This window comes from Elephantulus edwardii, unplaced genomic scaffold (genome assembly GCF_000299155.1).
Source record: "Elephantulus edwardii isolate Elephantulus edwardi_28Jun2011 unplaced genomic scaffold, EleEdw1.0 scaffold00107, whole genome shotgun sequence".
NCBI classification, from domain to species: Eukaryota; Metazoa; Chordata; class Mammalia; order Macroscelidea; family Macroscelididae; genus Elephantulus; species Elephantulus edwardii.
In genome coordinates, this window is record NW_006399857.1 from 310,763 (window position 1) to 331,364 (window position 20,602).

Sequence of the window (20,602 nt, forward strand, 5' to 3'; positions counted from 1 at the left end):
AGTCATATTTGACTGGACACCACCTAACAACAAACAGCAAAGGTCTTTATAGAAGCAGATAGATACAGGTTTTGATCCCAGGGATCCACTGGATGGGTCAACTTTTGGGTTAGCAGACAATGCACCAAAAATAACAAACACATTGCTGTCAAATTGTTCTTGATAGTGACCTTCCATTAGGCTTCCAAGGCTGTAAATCTTTACAGCAGGATACTTCCCATCTTTATTCTAAAGAGCAGCACTTGATGGATTTGTGCTACTGACCTCATGGTTGGTAGCCTGACATGTTAAACATCATGCCATCAAGACCCTTTGATTATCCAATTGTTGTTAGGTGCTGTTGAGTATGACTCCTATTTACCCTATGAACAACAGATCTGAACCTTGTCATAGCTTGTGCCATCTTTGTAATTTCTGACACACTTAGGCCCATTGGTACAGTCATTGGGTCAGTCTATCTCATTGGGGGTTTTCCTTTCTTTCATCAACTGTCAACCGTCCCAAACATGATGTCCCTTTCTAAGGAGTAGCCTCTCATGGTAACACGCCCAAAATATGTAAGATGAAGTTTTGTCATCTTGGATGCTAAGAAGCATTCTGACTACCCTTTCTCCAAGACATATTTGTTCTTCTGGCAGTCATGGGATATTCAGTACACTTCTCGAGCACCACAGCTCAAAGGCATCAATTCTTCTTCTGTAATCCTTGTATGATTATGCAAGTATGTATGAACTTTAATAAATGTCGATAGTTGTAGAGGGCCTTCAGGCCTTTTGTTCATAGGGTTGCTATGAGTTATGTGTGACTCAAAAGGCTATCAACAACAGCAACAACAAAGTATTTCTAAATATATATTCATATTCAAGTTATATTTTATATAGGATTACAACAGGTGATTCCTAATAGAATAGGAGAAAAATATAGAATAAAATTCAAAATCATTGAATTATGCCCACCATTACCCAGTATTTTCAGGTCCGTACTGGATCTTTCCTATTTCCTTTACCCCTGTCCTCCACCTACCAAATTGTGCAACCTTGTGATTTCCTCTTCTGCCCATTCTCACCATTTTGCTCTCACTCCTCCCCACTTTGGACTTCCATCCATGTTTTATTAATTATCCTTCTATTTCTACAGTAATGGTCTTATGCAGTATTTGTCCTTTTGAGACTGAATTAATTCACTCAGCATAATGCTCTCTAGTCTCTCCCAAGTTATGTAATATGGTTTTTAAATCATTGCTCCTGAGTGATACATAGTTTTCTATCATGTAAATGTACCACAATTTCTCAATCCATTTGGTTATGGTTGGACATTTGGGCTATTTCCACGTTCTTGCAATTGTGAATAACACTATTATGAACACTGGTGTATATATCTCTTGTATTAATCTCATAAAACATATGGGAATAATTGAATGAAACAATGTGAGTGAAGGAAAGTGTGAAACACAATGTACTTAAATTTTGTATGCAAAACAATATAAAATAAAATTTTTTAAAGATTCAAGATAATTAAATAGACCCAGCTTATCAGTCTGATAGACACTTTTGGAACCCTAGTGATTAAGACCTTTAATCAACTTAAATCACACCCATCACCCGACTTCCAGCCAAACAATAAATGGGCCTTTAAAATGATCACAACACCAGAGAGAGACTTATTCCTTAGAACAATCAACTATACAAGGCGAAAGCTCCCTACGGGTAGCATTTTCCATGAAGAAATGGTGCTCAGAAGGCAGAAAGGGGTAGAATGGAGAATAAATGGAAATGGGAAACACAGGAGAGCAATGGAGGTTGTAACTAATGTCGTAAAACATACTGCATAAGAATGGTTGAACATTACAGCATTGAAGTCTATGGGGGAGAGAATAGTCTAAAAGTATTATATTTTAGGGCATTATTTTTATCGTAGGAGTGCGCAATGAGGGTTACAGAGTGGATTATATTTGGGGGTAGGGGGTGGGGTTTGGGGAGGTGCGGGGGGATTGTGTACCAATGAGGGAGTTTTTCTTTTCAAGGAGAGGAGCAAACGGGGGGGGGGGGGGGAGGGGGTAGGGGTTTGTGAGGGGAGAAGGGTGCAACAATGAATGAATGGAATTCCAAAATCTCTGTAGATGTTCATTGAAATGAAAAATAAACAAACTAAATTAAAAAAAGAAAAACAATGGTTGAACAGAAAACCAATTTGCTCTATAAACTTTGACTTGAATCACAACAAAAATGTTAATTAAAAAAGAACATATACATCTAAAGTGTGTTTCATAATTACATTTAAAATTATGATATAATTTTTTTACTGAAAAATTTAGGGTTTTTTTTTTAGCCCCTGAATGTATTGTTCCCTTGGCAGTGTGGAAATGTCAACCCTAGTCAAGTTGTTATTGTTGTTATGTGCCATTGAGTCACCTGTGACTCATACCAACCTTATGTACAACAGCTCTGAACCTTGTCCTATCCTGACTCAGTCTACTTCCATTATCTCAGTTACTGTGTCAATCCATCTCATCTGGGGTCTTCCTGTTCTGTGCTATCCCTCCACCTTCCAAGGACTGGTCTCTCCTGGCCACATGTGCAAAGTGTATTCTCCAAGGAGAAACTTGGTTTCTCCTCCCCAAGACAGACCTATTTGTTCTCCTGACAATCAATGGTACGTTCAACACTCCTCTCCAGCACTATAACGCAAAGGCATCAATTCTTCTGTTATCCTTAGTCATTCATTTTTCAGCTCTCTGATGTTGGCACTTACTAATGGTTTTGTACTTCAGAAGGAGCCTCTGGATGTTGCAAATGGTTAACACATTTAGTGGCTAACTGAAAAATTGTAAGTTTGAATCTTAAATTCCTGTGATCTATATCTGAAAAATCAGCCATTGAAACTTTATGAAGAAAGTGGAGGCAGCAGTGAGCTTAAGTGCAATGTCAGTTTTGAGAAGGTGCAGGACATTGGGTTGACAGACATCAGAACCAACTCAATGGCAGATGGTAACTCAGAAATGAGATCTGAGGTTTGTTAGAGATACAAATGCATGAGCCATCTGTTAGATGATGATTAAGTTCCAAGGCCAGACTGGGGGAGATTGTGAGCAATTGCTACTAGTTACATATTTTGGAGTGGCATTGGTATACTGGCTATGTTTTTAGAAAGAGTTCTTTTATATTTATGTATCAAAACATTTGATCTGTGTACTCAACAAATGTGATTGCTGTGATGCTAAACACTGTGACACTGATTGGCAAATATGATAATGGTTACTCGTGGTGAACAGTGTTTGGTGGAGCTCCCCAGTTAGAACAAGCTTGGAAGCAGGAGTGGCATCCAACTTCCGAAATAGCTTGCCTCTGGAAACTCTATGAACTTGGAGAAGCGATGAAAGTTATACAAGTGTTCAGGTCTTTCATTCAAAGGGTCGCTATAAGTCATATATGAGTCAACAGTACTTAACAACAACAACAACTCACCAAATGATCAGTGAAGCTGGATTACGTGAAAAACTTGACATCTAGAGGAAGCCTCATTAATATCTTCCATATGAAGATGACAATCTTGCTTTCTGAAAGCTATGAAGAGTTGAAGCATTTCCTGGTGAAATAAAAGACTAGCCTACTGTATAGATTACACCTTAATAGAGAGAACAAAAGTCCTAACAACTGAACAAATAATCAACATCATGATAAATGGAGAAAAGATTGAACTTACCAATGATTTCCTTTTACTTGGATCCATAATCCTCAACAATGGAAGTGTAGTGAAGAAATCAAACAACAATGTATTAGGAAACACTGTTATTAAGGATGTCTTTAAAGAACTAAGGAGGAAGGATGTCACTTAGACCAAAATAAAGATATTTTCAATAGCCTCATATGCACGTGGAAATTAGATAGTAAATAAGGAAGACCAAAGAATAAAAGACGTTTTTTATTTGTGTTGACAATATTTAATATATCATGGATTTCTAGAATTTTAGAAAAAAACCCAATAAAAATGTGTCTTGGAAAAAGTACAGCCAGATGTTCCCTGGAAGCAAGGATGGCTGGACTTCATGTTACTATTTTTGTTATATTTTTGGGGGTTTGTTTTTTTTTTAGCTGTTTTTGTTATTAAGTAGCATTGAATTGAGTACAACTCACAGTGACGTGATGAACAACTGATATGAACCCTGTCCTATCTTGTGCTATCCTCATCATCTCTGACATAGGACATCTTAATAAGAGAGGCCACAAATACATGAAGAAATGCTCAAAATCCCTAGCTATCAGAGAGATGCAAATAAAAACAACTAGAAGATATTCTGTCACTCCAGCAACAATACTAAAGTTCAACAGAGCAGAAAACAATAAATGAGAGGTTTGGAGAGATTGGAACCCTTGTTCACTGCTGGTGGGAGTGTGAAAAGGTACAACCACTATGGAAGATGGTTTGGCTCTTTCTAAAAAAATTGGAAATAGAAATATTGTTTTAAGTAATGTCACTACTGGGAATATATCCTAGAGAAACCAAAACTGCCATCCAAACAGATATTTACACACACCCAGGTTTACTGCTGTGTTATTTACAATAGCAAAGACAGGGAAGCAACCCATGTGCCCATCAACAAATGAATGGATAGAAAAACTATGGTATATTCATACAATGGAATTCTATGCAGCACTGAAAAACAATGAACTTATAAAACATTACACAACATGAGTGACCCTGGAGGGCATTATGCTGAGTGAAATATCTGAGTGACAAAAGGACAAATGCTGCATAGCACCACTGTTATAAAGCAGATCTGACATGAAGGTTTGGGAGAATAGGATAAAAGTGGATAAATAATGAACATTGCACTGGTACAGATGAAAGAAAGAACTTATAATTAGGCATTATATGTACAGCAACAGCCCAGAATAAGTTATACGTTGGAAAGGCAGGTAATTTTGCAACAATGAATAACACTTAAAAAAAATAAGGGAACTGGGGGAGGGAGATGGGAGGGAGAACTGGTAAAAACATGCAACAATGGAAGAATGAAAATCCAAATTTTCTATAAACTGTCATTAAAATCACATTTGAAATAAAAATTTTTATTTTAAAAAAAGATAGGTCAGTCCTTGAAAAAGTATATCATGTTTAGTGAACCAGTCATAAGGCAAAATAATTGTTATTAGGGAGCACCGTTAGCCTAGTGACAAGAAGCTGCTCTGCAATCCCGAAGGCATGAGGTTCAAATCCACCATCAGCTCCACGGGAGAAGGATGGGCAATCTCCTCTCACATGATTAACCAACTGCCTCAGAAAACCCACCAGAGGGTCAGCTATGGGTCGGTTCCAACTTGACAATACACGACAACAATAACAACAAGTTATTGAGTCGTGTATGACTCATAGTGACCATATGAACAACAGATCTGAACCTGTCCTAGCCTGTTTCAATCTCACAATCTCTGACACACTCAAGCACATTGCTGCAATCACTGTGTCAATCCACCTGGTTAAGTGTCTTCCTCTCCTTTGCCTTCCACCTTTCCAAGCATAATGTCATTCTCCAAGGAATAGCCTTTCCTAGCAATATGCCCAAAGTCAGCAAGATGAAGCGTTGCCATACTTGCTTCCAAGAAGCACTCTAGACGAGGACCAGAGGAAAAGGGGAAGACCCTCAATGAGATGAATTGACGCGTTGGTTACAACAAAGGGTTTAAACACAATGTCTATTATGAGAATAGTTCAGGACTGGCCAAGTTTAGTTCTGTTGTATATAAGGTTGCTATGGTTAGTACCTCTTGATGGCTCTAACATCAAAATCACATAAATATTTATGAATTAAATGTTATCTGGGGTTTGATTCATAATAATCTTATTGAATGAACCCATTTATTCATGAAGTAATGAATTACTCCATGTATTCATTCACTCCCTCCTAGAAGCAAGGGAGTGAATGAGTGTATAGATGAAAGAAGATTGTCAGGTGGTGGTTGTTGAATCTACGTGAATGGGAACTTAAGGGCTCATTATGTTCTCTTTTATATGTATGTTTGAAGTTTTATATAATTACAAGTAAAAATATGAATGGAGAGGAATAGGAGTGCCTGAGGATGGACAACATATAAGCAGAGGCTTAAGAAACTTGAGTAATGTAAGACTCCAACAAATTTACTCAAGTCTGCTCTACTCTGATTTAAGCACTCTGGTTTGAGTGGTTTCTAAAACTTGGGGAAAATTTTCTGCATTCCATTTCAGATATGGATGGTATGGAAGAGAATGATATATATCAGACAGTGAAATAATTTTTACTTTGGTGGTAGTAGGATCTCAGCATTACAAGCCACTAGAAAGAAAATGAAATAAGATAAATTCATGTCCCCTATGCCATATACAGAGAGTTAGAAGGATTTAAGACTTTGATCACTCTTATACAAGAATAAGTCAAATAAATTTTAATTGAGTCTTCAAAGATCAGGATGTCCCAGGTAGTTTCTGCTTTCCAAATTAGTACACAATAAGTCCTGATTAATGGTTGTTGTTTTTGTTGTTGCTATTGTTATGTAACCATCAACTACGACTCACAGCGACCCTATGAACAACAGATCTGAACTCTGTTCTATCCTGTACCAACCTCACAATCTCTGGCACACTCAAGCCCATTGCCGCAGTCATTGTATGAATCCAACTGGTTGAGGGTCTTCCTGTTCCTCACCCTCCTTCCTCCTTTCTGAGGAACAGTACCTTGGAGCAACATGCCCTGACTGTGTGAGACAAAGCTTCACCATCCTTGCCTCCAAGGAGCGCTCTGGTTTCACCTTCTCCAAGACATATGTTTGTTCTTTTGGCAGTCCATGGGCTATTTAGTACTCTTGTCCAACACCACAACTCAAAGACATCAAATTCTCTTCTGTTGTCCCTATTCATGATTCATCTCTTAGAGGCAGAGCAAATGATTGAAAACCTGAGCAGATCTTGAAAATACTGTGCAAGTGAACAAATTCAGGCACAAACACCAAATACTGACTGCAGAATTTACGAGTGAAATCTGGTCTCCTGACTGCTGGTACCAAGAGCGTTAATTATGGATCCAAGGAAGATGAAGTTGTTAACAGTTTCAATTTCTTCTCCATCCATCATGACTTTGCCCATCACTCTAGTATTAAGAATTTTAATTGAGATGGAATGCATATTGAAGGCTGCAATGTTTGATCTTCTGCAGCAAGTGTTCCAAGTCCTCCTTACTTTCTGCAAGCTAGGTTGTGTCACCTACATAATGAAGACTCTTGATGTCTTCCTCCAATCCTGAAGCCACATTCTTCCTAAAGTCCAGCTTCTCAAATAATTTGCTCAGCAGACAGATTGAATAGGTATGAGGAAAGGATATAACTCTGATGCACATCCCTCTTAATTTTAAACTATGTAATGTAGTATTCTTTTGCTCAGTTCACACAACAGCTTCTTCGTCTTGAATTTCCATTCCTCTCAATATTAGCCATAATTTGTTATGATCCACACAGTCGAATGCCTTTGCATAGTCAATAAAGCATAAATAGACATTCTTCTGGTATTCTGTGCTCTCAGCCAGAATCCATCTGACATCAGCAATAATATCCCTGATGGCATGACATCTTCTGAATCCAGCTTGAACTTCTGGAAGTTCCCTGTTTATGCATTGTTCTAAATGTTTTTGAATGATCTTCAGCAGTATTTTGCTTTCACGTGATATTAATGATATAGTTCTATATTTTCCTCATTCTATTGGATCATCTTTCTTGAGAATGGAAACAAATATGGAGAGATCCAAATATAGATCTCTTCTATCAGTTGGTAGCTGTGCTTTCAAATTTCCTGGCATAGACTGGTGAGAGCATCCAGGGCTACGTCTGTAATGTAGCCATCATGAAAAAATGATAGCTATATGAAAAATAAGAGTCTCTGGGAAGTGTAGACTGCAAAAGTTGGAGGTTCTAATTTACCCAGAGAGACCTCCAAACAAAGGCCTGGTGGTCTACTTCCAAAATTCCCATTCATCCGAAGTACTATGAAGCACAATTCTTCTCTGACTGGGTTTGGTGGAAGGAAAGAGAATAGTGACATAAATGTGGTTGGTAATCAAAGAGAGGGTCAAGGAGATAGCCCTATTTCTAAGCAACATGGCTGGTTCTGGAACAAGTCTTCACCAAGTATTAGGCATGAAGCCTTGTGCCAGTTACTTTACTTTTCAACATAAAGTTGAATTAATTGTATTTACTGGAAAGATTTTTTTTTTAAATAGCATCCCTCTTTTCCATCTCTGAGAGCTCCTGATGGCCTAGTGGATCGATGCACTTGTCAATTCAAAGGCAAGATGCTTGGAACCACCAGCTGCTCCTTGGAAGAGAGGTGGGCAATCTCTTCCTGTGTAATTTTATAGCCTCTGAAAACCCACTGGAAAGTCAGCTATGAGTCTATTCCACCTTGACTGCAAAGAGTTTGGATTTTGGTTTAGTTTTTTTCCATCTCAGAGTTCAGGAATAATTGAAAGGCCCAGAAGTTAGGCAGATAGACTACAAAATATTTCCTTCCCCCCTCTTTTAAAATTCATTTTAATGAAAGTTTACAGAGATTTAGGGTTTCCAATCTTTCATTGTTGCACTTTTCTTCCTGCCACCCACCCTCCCCCCTCAATTCACTCTTCTCCTTGAAAAAGAAAAGAAAAACTCTTTTATTGTTATGCAATCCCTTCCCACCCCCCAAGTCCACTCCACTGTGCAGCCTTCATTCTGGATTCCAGTCATGACAATAATACCTAATCACATATCCCTTTGAAACAGTTCTCTCCCTCATCTGTTTCAATGCAGTATACATCATTCCGCCCCTCCTTTCTTTCTTCCCTCAATCCTGATCTCCTTAACGACTGTAGAAACTGTTTGGAGAATGTGACTTTAATGGAACCAAATGGCTTTGCTGTGCTAAACTGAAGGGAGCCTCTCTACCTGCCCCAGCGTAGAGCAGAATGCACTCTGCCTCTCAGTTCTCAGACCTCAAAAAGGCAGAACTGTCCTCCAGCGTTCACCAGTACAAATCAGGCAAGATCTCTCCCATGGAAAGGAGGAAATGGAGGTTCATGAGACCGAGAGATCATCCTTCTCTAGAATATTCTGCCTCTTCACATGAAAGCAGGAGGAGTGGGGTCAAGGTGTTCAGCTCTCATACTTCCCTCATTGAGTCTTTGACGGGTAGCTATTGCAAACTATCTAGCACAGTGTCTAGAACACATCTTCTTAAGAAGCTTCTCACATAATTTCTGGATGGTGGAGTTTATGTCCTTTGATGGGTCAAGCTGTTGTCCAAACAAAAATGCAATTATTCCCATTAAGAGATGGAGCCTACTTCTCCATCTCCTGAGTCTGGTTTGGTATGTGATTTGCTACAGAGAACATAGAAGACAAGACATTGCATGAATTCTATGCGTATGCCTTACAGTTTCTGCTCTTAACCTTTGCATATTGCTCTGAAGTGCCCTGAAAAAAAAAATCTGGGCTCTGAAAATAAGTTAATGTCATGGACTTGTGCAGAGGAAGAATGTTAGATGGCACATGTATTCGTCATAGTCTTGGTCTTGGTCTCTGTCTCTCTCCCCCTTTCTCTCTCTGTCTCTCTCTCTTTCTCTCTCTCACACACGCACACGCACACGCACACGCACACGCACACGAAGGAGGAGAGGAAGAGGAAACAATCCAGGCTCTGGTTCAGCCCTCCCAGATGGCCCAACTAATTCTGTCTCCCAGCTAGCCCTCTGCTTAATGCATCGACATGAAAGACAAGACCAACTGCAGAACTGCTCAGCCAACCCACTGAACTGTCTTGGGTTGGCTTGTTAATTGCAGCAGTTGACTGGAACAGGCAATAAGTGGGTGGAGCAGCAGACTGGAGGGAAAAGCCTTGCACCCATGGGGCAAGGGAGTGGCCCTGACTCCAGCTGCTAATTTCCATGGGTTTTTGAGCATGTCCTTGACTTTGGTCTGATAAATGAGCAGGTAAGCATTTCTTCAATTAAGTGTTGTAAGCTCCATGAGAAATTATGTGCACGAAATCATGGCAGATTGCCACCTGAGGGAGACACAGTGGGCTAGTTAAGTCCTAGATGAATTGAGGCAGAGCAATGCATTGGCTGAAGACAAGGAGAGTTTTCCATCCTGCTTAACTCCTCTTTCAAGAGGGCTTTGCTTCCTGAGGGCCTATTTGAGGAGGTCGTGGTCCATGGCCATCTCTGGCCACAGACCATAGACATCAGGCAGGAGGAGCCTGAAGACATTCCTTCTCCCTCACTTGTGTTGATGCTTCTTTTCCACCTGGGATGGGAGGGGGAGGAGAGGGGCCCCAGGGGCCCCACCCATCACTAGCATGCACCTGCCTGCCTGCCTTTACTGCCAACGTCTGTCAGAGCTTCCAGGATGCTGGGCATCCTGGCATGGATTTCAAGACAAGACAAGCATACCATTGGGGAGGGTGAAATGTGGCTGTGGGCAGCAGGGGAGTAGAAGTCAGTGTGTAAAGGTGGGGGAGTCACCCCAAAATACCAGGGCTGCACACTGGGTCACACAATGGTGGTGGATGGGCAGCTGCACTTGAGGAAGAATAAAGATCACCTTGACTTAGGCAGGTGTAAATCATAGGAAGGCAGAAACAATTATCAGCTAATGTGTCTCTTCTGGTTAGTAATTTTAGCAGGCAGGAGTGTTTTGGTGTTTAAGAGGTTTGAAGGCACGACTATCCTGGCTTCAGTAAGCTTGAAGCATGGCCTAAATCAGGGAGTTATTTTAAGTTGCAGTCTCCTTGGGATTAACAAATGGTCAACCATTGATAGTGAAAGACTAAATGATTATGTTGTTTAATTGCAAATATACAGGAAAGTTGTATAGAAGTATGACTGGGAAGGTATATTCTAGAATCAGAATGGCAAGATTCAGACTGTGGATGAAGATACATTCTTGAGTCAGAATGGGAGGACTTAAACTGTGGGTCTGCCACTTACTAACTTTATGTTCTTCAGTAAGAACTAACATCTCTAGACCTCAGTTTATTCATCTGAAAAATGGAAGCAAAATGTACTGTCAAAAGCTGGCTTCTCAAAATACCACCAAATGCTTGCTGACCAAGCAAAGCTGAACATGTTGCTTACTTGTGGGAAAAAAGACCTCTATCTTTTTTTTTTTATTAAATTTTATTAGTTTCAATGAACATTCACAGGGATTCTGGGCTTTCACTCCTTCATTGCTGCACCATTCTCTCCACCCTCCTCCCCAGTTTGTTCTTCTTCCCCGCCATCCGAATGTCTGTTTTAATTGTCCAATTGCCTCAGTGCTTGTCAAAGTCAGTTCTGATTAATCTCCTTTGTCGGTGTGTCCTTTGCCATTCCCTATCACTCCTCCCTGAGAGAGACTTCACCCTGAGTCATAAGGAAAAGGGGATGGCGTATTCTCTTAGCTACTTCCTGCTGAAAAGGGACGCTGTGGGTTTCAGGGTGAAGATCTTCTCTCACTACTCTAAAGGGCCCCTTTGGCAGTAGGAAACACATAAACTATTATGGAGATTGATTTTCAAATTTAGATGCACTCTTATTGATTGTGCTTGGCCGTACATGTTCATATCCTTGAAGATGTATCATGGGGGTGTTGCAACCTAGAAGACACAAATTTGACTAACAAGTTATAAGTACATGAGTCAAAAATTATGGGAAAGTAAAAGAAAAGATGAAAGACCTCTATCTTGAGAGTCTCAGTAGTGGTGGCTTAGTAGCAAGAAGCTGCACTGCAATCCCAAGGATAAGTGGTTCAAATCCACCAGCTCTGTGGGAGAAGGATGGGCAATCTCCTCCCATGTGATTTACTGCCTCTAAAAACCCACTGGAGGGTCAGCTATGGGTCAGTTCCAACCCCACCCTACACAACAACAAGTGAACTGAAAGGCAAAGGAAGGTGCTTGGGAGGTTCTGGGGGGAGCGGGGTTGTATGATTTAAGGGAGGTTTCTCAGTGAAGAGGAACTTCATTAGAATCAGGTGAAGGATTGCTAGAGACCTAGCAAGGAGAGGTGAGCCTGGCTGTTGAGACAAGTGGAATCTTTTCAGGACAATTTAAAAAAAAAAAAAAAAAGCTTACTTGTGACTTCATCTTTCTGTGCAAGCATTTCATAAAGTCGCATAACTGAAGACAGTTGACTAGAAAGTCATGTAATACACAGATGCCAAACTGCGTGGGTGTAGATGATTTAAATTCAAGTTCTCCCAACGTGCCTTTAGCATTATTGTAAAGATTAAGTGAGATAATGGTTGAACTACTTTAAGGGCAAGCGAGTACATGACTACTACTCAATAATTTTTTACTGTGACTGTTATTTTCCTGCAAACCCTCATCTCTCCTGCCAGATTGCTTATGCATAAATATTCTACTTCCAGAATTGTTCTCCTATGCCCTAAGGCTTTATCAAGAGGAGCCTTGATAATGTAATGGTTGTATGCTCAATTGCTAATTGAAACGTTGGTGGTTTAAACCCACCAGTCACTCATGAGGAGAATAAGCCCTGGGCATTTGCTTCCATTTATTTTATAGCTGAGGAAACTCTATGGGGGAGTCCTACTGTATTTTAAAGTAGCTATTGGTTGGGAAAACTTAATGGCACCCAGTTAAGTAGAAGGTTTTATTGTTGTTGTTATGTGCTGTTGAGTCACTTGTGAGTGACCCTATGCACCATAGCTCTGAACCCTGCTCTATCCTGAGTCAATTTCACTGTCTCTGACACACCTACCCTCATTATTCCAGTTATGGTGTCGATCCATCTTATCCAGGGTCTTCCTTTCCTGCGCTCTTCCTTGACCCTTCCAAGCATGACAATCGTCTCCAAAGACTGGCCCTTCCTGGCTACATGGCCAAAGTATGTGAGATGGAATCTCAAAATCCTTACCCCCAAGAAGGAGCTTGGTTTCACCCTCTCCAGGACACTCCTGTTAGCTCTCTTAGTGGTCCATAGTATGTTCAAAATTCTTCTCCAGCATCTCTCAAAGGCATCAATTCTTCTTTGTCTTAAAAAATGCCTATGGGATGGAAACATAACTCATTAAACCGCAACCAGGCACTTATAGCTCAGTTAGGAAGCCTTTATAAAATCTTTTCCAGAGAGCAAGATTTGAACCTGACATAAAGGAAAATAGTCTATAGGGAAGGATGTCACTTTAAAGCTTAATGGGTACTTAACCTAAGCCATGGCATTACCAAATGCTCCAAATACATGTGAAAGCTGGACAATGAATAAGGAAGATAAGAACTGATGCTTTAGAATTATGATGTTGCCTAAGAACATTGAATACACTACGAACTTCTAGAACAACTAAATCTGTATTTACAAGAGCAATTGGAGTACTCTTTAGAACCAAGGATGGTGGGGCTGTTTCCTCACATAATCTGAACATGTTATCAAGAAAGGTTAGTCCTTGGAGAAGGATATCATACTCAGAAATGTAGATCTTTAAAGAAGAGGAAGATCCTCAAGAAGGTATATTAGAACTGTGACTGGAACAATGGGTGTAAGCATAGTGTAGATTTTAAGTATGGCTGCCCAGGATCAAGGATGGCTTCATCCTGCTGATAGCCATGGTAGGTCCAAAAAGTCCCGAGTTTCCATTTCTCAATATAGTGGCTTAGCCTGCTCCAATCTGTGAAGATGTTTTTACCTCTTCACCACTTCTATTCTCCTAGTCAAATCAAATGATGTGTTTGTTGCATTAGGGAAACCTATGAAGACCTTCATAAAGTGCTAAAAAGCATGGATTTCACGTTAGAGACTAGGGGACACTTTAACAGCTAATTCATTTTTTACTTTCCTCATTATGTATATGAAAGTTGGACAGTGAATAAGGAAGACATCAAAGAGCTGAAGCCTTTGAATTGTGGTGTTAGCGAAATCATTACATATCTCATGGACTGCCAAAGACCAAACACATCTATCTTGGAAGAAAGGCAGCCAAAGTGACCCTTGGAAATGAGGATGGTGATACTTTATGCTACATACTTTGGGCACGCTACCAGGAGGGGCCAGTCCCTGGAGAAAAGCATCACATTTGGTAAAGTACTTGTTGCTAGTGCCTGGTGTGGGCTCTGGCTCTCAGTGACCCTGTGTTACCACCAAACAAAACCCTGCCCAATCCAAGGCAGTCCTCACATCTGTATTGTATTAAGCCGATTAGTCCTGTCACATGTCTCAATTCATCTTGTTGAAAGTATTCCTTTTGTTGATGTTGTTGATGCTCTGCTTTACACATACACTGAGTATAATAATGGACTTAACATGTAATAGCAACAGTTAAGAAAGGACATTGTGTTTGCAGATGGAAGAAAGGATGTTTTGTTATCTCTAGAAAAGAAATTTAGCTTGTTTTGGAAATAGCATACACCCAAAGAAGCTCCTTAGGTAAAGGTTAGTGAACTGCCTCTGTTTACTGCAAAGTACCTGCAATCAGTCATCTTTTCCTCCCATCCCAGGTCGCTGTATCACACCTGTGAGAAAAAGATGGGCCGTCTTCTCCTGTGTGTTTTCTAGCCTCTGCAAACCTACTGGAGGGTCAGCTGTGGGTTGATTCTGACTCAAGGGCAAAAAGTTGTTTATCTGAACTGTGTGTCACATCTAGTGTGTAGGAAGTTGCTCTGCCAACCCAAAGGGGAATGGTTTGAATCCTCCAGCTGCTCCTTAAGAGGAAGACAGTCACTCTCCTGTGTGATTTGCAGCCTCTGAAAACCCACTGGATGGTCAGCTGTGAGTCATTGGCAATGAGTGTGAATATATCACACCAGCATGCTCTAAACCAGGCCTTCTCAATCTTCTCACATTTGAGTCAACAGGACAGCTTGTAACAGAAACACCTAAACCAGGACCGACCGTGCAACACTCCTCCTCCCCAACAGACTCTTTTAAAAAGTGCCCTGGGTGATTCTAAGAAGCAGCCAGAGAACCTCTGTGCTAGATCAGTGTTGTTCCACTTTCGGATGCACAAGAAACACTTTGAGAACATGTTAAAACATAGATTCTAGGGCCTAGAGGTTCTGATTCAATGTATAGGGTTGCTATGAGTCAGAATTGACTTCAGGGCAACTGGCAGAAGTAGGAGTAGGTTTGAGAACGAGCTGGGGAGAACCTTGGTGCTAAAGGTTACAGTGATGAATAGCTAAGTGAGAGAATCAGGACTAGCTTCCAAAAATCTCCACCACTGAAAACTCTGTGAATTAAGGCAGATTGCTTCCCACCTGATTATGGGATAGTGATTGACCAGGCAGCTTTTGATTCCATTGTGTATGAGTTACAGGAATCCAAAGTCAACTCCAAAGGATCTGATAGCATGTTTACCTAAATGATTATAAGAAATTCACTAATAATGCCTGTTCACAGCTAACTCAAGGCTCTCCTTCAGGGACTGTAAATTTTGCATGCAAAATGGAAGCCTGAACCATCTTGCTGTCCGTGTGAGACTTGTGATTGTTTGAACAGCTCAACATGTTGGGTTTTTTTTAAAATTTATTATTAATTTCAGTGAAAATTTACAGAGACTTTGGATTTCCATTCATTCATTGTTTCACTTTTCTCCCCTCCCAACCCTCGCTGCCAGTACACTACCCTCTTAGAAAAGTAAAATAAATATTCTTTCATTAGCTCCACATCCTTTTGCCTTTAAGTCAGAACCAACTCAAAGCTGCCCCTCCATGGAGTTTCTGAGGTTATAGAACACACAAGGGTAGATTGTCCCTCTTTCTCCCTCAACCACTGGTGGATTTGGCACCTGAAATTCTGGGAATTTATTTAGTGTTTATTACATTGTTATATTAACATCTACTATAAAAAATCAGGGAGCTGGAGGCCTAGTGGATAGAGGGTTGCACTGCCAACTCAAAGGCGGGAGGTTCAAATCCACTAGCTACTGCAAAGGAGAGAGATGGGCATTCCTTTCAGTGAGATTGATAGCCTCTGATAATCTCCTGGAAGGTGAGTTATGAGTCAGTACTTACTCCATGGCAATGAGTTGATCTTACTGAGTTGATAACAATTTTAACAACAAACCACCTTCCCACCCCCAATTCTCTTTCTTCCCTTAAAAAAAGCCAAAGCCATTATTAGTCAAGCCAATTCCAGTTTACATTGTTGTTAAGTGACTTCAAGTCAAGCATGACTCATAGTGACTCTGTGAACATCAGATCTGAGCCCTGCCCTGTTCTGTGTCATTTTCATCATCTCTGCCACTTTGGAGTCTATTAGCCTGATGTTACAGTAACTGTGTCAATCCATTTCATGAAGAATCTTCCCTTCCTTCATTGACCTCCATGTCTTTTTCTAAGGATTATGAGAAGAAACATGACATCAGGATTGGAGGCAGACACATCAACAATTTGTCTTATGCAGATGACATGACCTTGCTTGCCAAAACTGAGGAGGACCTGACATGTTTGCTGCAGAAGGTCAAGGACTATAGTCTTCGATCTGGATTGAAGCTCATCAGTAAGAAGACAAAGATTCTCACCTCCAGGCCAATTGGCAGCACCATGATAGATGGAGAAGAGATTGAGTTCTTTAACCATTTCAGCTTGTTTGGCTCCACAATCAATGCTCTTGGTACCAGCAGTCAGGAAATAAAAAGATGAACTGCACTGGGAAAATCGGCTGTCATGGGACATCTCCAAAGTGCTAAAGAGCAATGATGTTGCTCTAGAGACTAAGTGTCTCTGTCCATTCACTGGCAATGGACAAAAACACCCTGATGGGGGTAAGCACGATGGAGACACAGCACTCTGGGAGCCGTTCAGAGAGTCAGTCTAGCTCAACTTTATTGGGGACTGCAGCGCACTTATATATGAGCAAGTAAACAGAAGACAGGATAGGGTGGGTTTGCAGACGTGGGACATGTGGATTGGATAGGAGAAGCTCAGCCTCATGCAGACTATTCCCAGCTCAATAGATGCAGCAGCCATCTTCCCAGATGGTGAGCTTTCTCAAGCTGATACGGCTAAACACAGAAGAGCTTTCTCTACTCCATATTAAAGGCCATTGGGAGGCTTGCACTTATCCAGAGCTAGGTGATCTGTCCTGGCCAGAGGCCCGCCCTTCCTCCCCAACATTCCCCAACAACTAAGAAGCACCTGATTCAGGCCATGGTATTTACAATTATTTGCTATGCATCAGAGAACTGGATAGTGACTAGGGATGACAGAAGAAGCATCGATGCCTTTTAATTGAGTTGTTGGAGAAGAGTATTGAACATATTAAGGACTGCCAAAAGAACAAACAAGTCTGTCCTAAGAGGGTGAAACTAAGCTGCTCCTTGGAGGCAAGGATTTTGATGTTTTGTCTCATATACTTTGGGCACGTAGCCAGGAGAGACCAGTCCTTGGAGAAGGACATCATGCTTGGAAGGGTGGAGGCACAGCTCAGGAAAGGAAGACGCTGGGTAAGATGGATTGACACAGTAGCTGTGGTAATGGAGGCAGGTGTGTTGGAGATGGTGAGACTGTTTCAGATAGGGTAGAGTTCAGAAATGTTTTACAAAATGTTGCTATGAGTCGTAGGATAATCGATGGCACATAACAACAACAATGTAACCAGTCCAAGGCACCTGAAATGGGTCTTTGATGCTGCTAAATGACAAGTGGCCCAAGGGCCACCAGATTTGACAGCCCACCCAGGCCTAGTGGCAACAGGGCTGCCTGCATGAAAATCAGCTCTGAACCCTGTCGTAGCCATCATCATCATCATCATCATCATCATCATCATCATCATCATCATCATCTCTGACGTACTTGGGCCCATTGCTGCAGTCACTGTGTCAATCCATCACACTGAGGGTCTTTCTCTCTTTCACTGACCCTCCACCTTTCCAAGCATTATACCCTTTCCCAGGAATAGCTCCTTCTCGCAACATGATCAAAATATGTAAGACAAAGCTTGGCCATCCTTGCTCCCAGGAAGCACTCAGATGGCACCTTCTCCGAGACATGTCTGTTTCTTCTCTTGGCAGTCTATAGGATACTTAGTATTCTTCTCCAACATTACAACTCAAAGACAACAATTTGTTCTCTGTTGTCCTTATTCATGGTCCAGCTCTCGGATGCCTAACAAGTTATTAAAAAGACCATAGCTTGAATCAGATGCACCTTAGTCTTCAAACTGACATTGTTGCTCCTGAATAGAGAGGTCCCTGAAAGTGGACTTTCCCAACACACTATGCCTTTTGATTATTATTATTATTTTTACTGCTTGTGCCAAGCATGTTGATTATGGATCCAAGCGATATGGAATTATTGATAATTTCAATCTTTATCTATCATGACTCAATGGTGAGGATTTTTGTATTCTTAATGCTGAGATGTAATCTGCATTAAAGGCTGTAGTCTTTCATCTTCTTCAATAAGCTTTTAAATTCTTCCTCACTTTCAGTAAGCAAGGTTGTGTCATTTGCATAACACATGTTGTTGATGAGTCTTCCTCCTATCTCGATGCTACCTTCTCCTTCATAAAGTCCAACTTCTCTAATAAATTGCTCAGCATTCAGATTCAATTGGTATAAATCAAGGATAGAGCCCTGGTGCATATCTTTCTTGATTTTAAACCGTGAAGTGTTTGAACAACAGTTTCTTGGTTTAAGTAAAGGTTTCACATAAGCACAATTAAGTGTTCTGGGATTCTCATTCTTCTCAAGGTTAGCCACAGTTTGCTGTAATCCACACAGACAAATCCCTTTGTATAGTCAGTAAAAAGTGTGAGGATGGCACATGATAGGATGGGGTTCAGATCTGTTGTTCATGGGGTCACTATGGGTCTTACTTGACTCGATGGCACCTAACAACAACAACATGTTGTACATAAGGTCACAATGAGTTAGGTCAACTCAAAGTCACCTAACACCGTCTCAGTGTCTAAGGGCCATTCTTTTGATGGTTCCACCAGTATCTGCCAAGCTAATAAGCCCAGTCCTTTAAAAAAAAACACACAAACAAAAACTATTCACTTGTGATACTTCTGTTATCACAGAACTAAGATAGTACAATTATTTCACCTTTTAAAAGTATGATAAGAGTGAAGATTAAAAGTATATGGATTTTGTTCATACATGAAAATGTATCTGTGAAGTAATGTTGATTGGAAACCACTGGAATTTATATGCATAGTTATTGTATCTTGGAAAAATGTTGACTTGTACAATAATAAAGATGGGCACTTAATTTAAGTTGCTGTAAATGGTGCGTGTGCTCACTGAAGTCTCATTTTCTCCCAAGTTGTTTGTGTTGGTGATCAAAGTAAATTAGTTGGAGAAGAAAGGCTGCTATTTAATTCATTCTTGGGGAAACCTTGACTCATCCAACCAAACCAGGCTACAACATGCTTTCAGTTCTTTAAATAAAAGAGTGCATTGTTTATTTCACAAGAGGAGGGTAATAAAGTACCTTGCACCCATTGCCAAGATAAACTTTCTCATGCTGTTGACTATAATGAACATTAAATGAATTAATTCAGAGGAATAAATCTGACCTTTTATAGGAAAAGTCCTACATATCCCTCAGTTTTGTGTTACATAAACACTGTGTCTTAGCTATTCTCAATATGCCAACAAACATATATGAAGGTGTTTAACAAAGTGCTTAATTGTTGTTATTGTGTTGATCGGTAATAACAGACTTAACCATTGTCAGAACGTGTGGCTTTTGCTCAGAGAACCAAATCTTAACTCATTCCCTGAGTTACAAGGATTCAGTCTATAATTCCAATAACTCTTCACAACAGACCCCATCTCCTCTATCTCTAAGGCCACATACACATTTATTATTCTTGAAACTTACCACCTTCTCTGTCTTGTGTCATGGGCATAAACTAAGGCTTGTTGTTATATGCTGTCAAGTTGCCTGCGGCTCATAGCAACCCTGTGTCCAACAGCCCTAAACCCTGATCTATCCCTTTTCAATTTTATTGTCTCCGACACACCTCCCCCAATTACCCTAGTGATTTAATTGATCCATCTCATCAAAGGTCTTCCTCTCCTGCGCTGTCCCACCTCCCTCTCAACCATGATGTCTCTCTCCAAGGACTGATCCTGCTTTGCACCATGTCGAAAGTATGTCAGATGAAGCTTCAGAATCCTTGCCTCCAAGGAACAGCCTGCCTTCACCCTCTCCAGGATGAAGTTGTTTGTTTTCCTAGCAGTCCATGGTTTAGTCAATACTCTTCTCCAGCTCCACAGCTCAAAGACATCAACTCTTCTTCTACCCTCCCGAGTTATTGTCCAGCTCTCTGATGCACAGCAAGTGATTGCAAAGACCATGGCCTGTATCAAGCACACCTTAGTCTCCAGACTAACATTGTTGCTGTCCAGTACTTTGGAGAGGTCTCTGACAGCAACTCAATTCCCAGTGCAATTCATCTTTTAATTTCCTGGCTGCTGGTACCAAGAGTGTTGATTGTAGAGCCAAGCAAACTGAAGCTGTCAACAATATCAATGAAACTGATGATTTTATTCTCTAAAACATCTTATTTTTCTGACTGTGGGCTTTATTTGATAGAAGAGATGGAAAAGGTAACCTCACACTTTCCTGAGTTCCAGCATCCTCAGAAGTGCCAAGATGTTGG